This window comes from Mus caroli, chromosome 12 (assembly GCF_900094665.2).
Source record: "Mus caroli chromosome 12, CAROLI_EIJ_v1.1, whole genome shotgun sequence".
Taxonomy (NCBI): domain Eukaryota; kingdom Metazoa; phylum Chordata; class Mammalia; order Rodentia; family Muridae; genus Mus; species Mus caroli.
In genome coordinates this window covers 1994579-1997220 of record NC_034581.1, presented here as the reverse complement: position 1 = coordinate 1997220, position 2642 = coordinate 1994579, and the positions used below count along the sequence as shown (strand labels likewise).

Here is a 2642-nt window from a genome sequence, read left to right as displayed (position 1 = left end):
CCTCCACCACCACCACCACCACCCTCCTCCCACGGCTCTGGATCAGCCTATGCAGACCCAGAGTACCCTGCTTCTGTTTGGGGTACAGGGGAGTTTGCATTGTTCAAAGGCATTTACCCGCTGGTTCGTCTGAGAGCAAGGCCTGGGTCTCATTAGCATCACCCACCTCACCACTGCCCTGGCCGGTTCATAAAACAAGACCCCAGCCCAATAGTTATTTGCCGAGACATGAATAAGCCGGCGCATACGCTTATTTGTGGGCAGAAGTGTGCTATTTTTTCAAGTTCAGAAACCTCTCTAATTTGGGGGCCAACATTAGAACTCCCAGTTTTATAGCACAGAACCTGATGACCCAAACTCAAGAGATCCAGCAGTGCAGGGAGAGGACTCAGAAATCTTAAACCAAGCTGTTTGCTATCTGGGAAACCTCTGGGTTATGGGCAGCAGAGAGGAGCTGCAGTGCCCCCTCCTGACAGAAAAGGTTTCCACATTGTCAGCCAACAGGCTTGCTGGCTAGGAGGCTGGAGAATGGGGACTGGGTCCCAGCATCCAAATGTGCCCTCTAGACAAGGCTCTTGAAGAGGACGAAGCATAGCCTCCTTCCCGCTCAGGTGCCTCAGATTTCAAGAACAATTTCTGTGTCTCAAAAACCACCAGAATCCTGGAACCTGGGAATAGAGGAAGGACTGCAGCTTGCTAGATGGTTTCTGCCTCCAGACGGAGCATGTGTTAAAAGTTGACTCTTAAGAGGACTCTGAGAAGGCCTCCCCAATATTTCCTATGCTTATTCGTGATTATGGCTCTCTCCCAATATGGCTATATTCCCCTTTTGTATACTACTCCCCACCCCACCTCCTCATCCATGCCACAAGCAAGAGAAGGGCCTCTGATCAGGATGCTTGTCTGATCAGCTTAAGATGTTGCTAACACAGAGCAGAAAGAATGTGAGTGGTTGGGAGACCCTCTGTTCATGTTCTGTTCACAGAAGTGGAGCATTTGAAGTACAGGCCAGAGGTAAAGTGCACCCTAATGTGATTAGCTCAGTACTGTCCGGGTCTCAATGCTGCCTGGCTCCTGCTCACTCAGCAGGCCCTGCTACAAGGCACCGTGTACCAAAGTGTGATCCAGCAAAACTGCAGAAGCCCTGCCCAGCCTCCTGACCACATTACCCAGGGGAATCACCCTGCACAAGGGCCCCACAGGGAGCTCTGCCTCCAGCTTCATCACTGAGTCAGGCACTCACCAGAACATGCTATAAGAAATGTGACTTTCACCTGAAGATGCTTCTGTGAGAGTCCCTGGAGAACGTCTGCCCCTCATCCCAATTCTCATGCTACCGCAGGCCTGACTGGGTGTTTAGGAGCTGATATGACTTATCTCAAAGCCAATGCCACTGAGATCCTCAACCCCTTTGTATCCCAGTTTTCTTATCCCAGCCTCTACAATATGTTTAGGATTTTAAAACTATTTACAAATAACGGCCATCGAAGGAAATTTAGTCTTTAGATGTAGTGATACACAACTGCAATCCAAGCACTTGGTAGTGAGAGATAAGAAGGCCATGGGTTCAAGGGCAGGCCGGAATACAAACCCTTTAAAAAAAAAAAAATCTGGGGGTGGGGTCAGTGGTAGAACACCTGTAAAACTGGTACAGCACCCTGAGTGCAGTCCCCAGAACCATTTATTTTGAGAAATGCATACGAGTGTAGACAAGAAGACACCCATAATCCTCTCATCCAAGGATAGTGTCTCGCCAACATTTGGGTCATCCATCTCTCTCACACATTGGTCAACACCAGGACAGTTCATAGGGAGATCACACGGGTCTAATCTTGTGATCTGGTTTTCTCATCAAATCACAGTGAGAACACTGTGCCTTCTCATTATAAATTTCTAGAAAGTATACGTCTTAGTAACCAATGTTCTCTCAGGAACTGTATCTGGGGGAGGCCAGTGTCACCTGATGTTTTCTTTCAGTCTGAGGGCCTGTCTCTTGTTCTTCTCTACAGCTAAGTCAGAAAATCAGCTCACACAGCACTCTCCGAGGTGCCCTGGGTCCTTTCTACCTGGGGCCATAGCCTGACCTGTCCAGCCAACTCCCATAACTCCCTCCCTTTCTCCATGGGACACCTGGGTCCCAAGAGCATGTGTAAACAATGTGGGAAACTGGGGATGATCATGCAGTGGCCCTCGCTTGCCACCTGATGGTGGTATTCTGCAGAACATTTGCCACCTCATTAGGAATTCTCTGTCAACAGCCACAAGTAAAAGTCCTGGTAGACTGAGAATAAGCAGGTACAGTCAGTGCTCTCAGCACATGCCCTGGATAAGTGGGTGGCATTTGGGTTATTGTGGGTGACTGACAGTCTGAGGGCCGAGGTGTCCCTCCAACCAGAGTATAGAGTGCTCTATCAGTTACACTAGTCCCCTGGGATAGGCTGCTATAGAGATACATGGTAAGACACTGGCTTAGAGTTCCTGGAGGCCAGGGGCTCATCAGATGCAAACCTGTAGATACTCTGTCCTGATATCCCATGATCCCTCCTGGAAGAGGCAAGGTCCCAGGGTTAGTGGGGCCGGGTACGGGCACTCTTGTGCTCTCTCTCTCTCTCTCTCTCTCTCTCTCTCTCTCTCTCTCTCTC

General features: G+C 49.5%; 1 protein-coding gene across 1 annotated transcript in view; it reads left to right on the top strand.

Moving 5' to 3' along the window:
- Klhl29 (kelch like family member 29) overlaps window positions 1–2642 on the top strand; it is a 303183-nt gene that overhangs the window by 240399 nt on the left and 60142 nt on the right. The gene's annotated exons all lie outside the window — the stretch shown is intronic.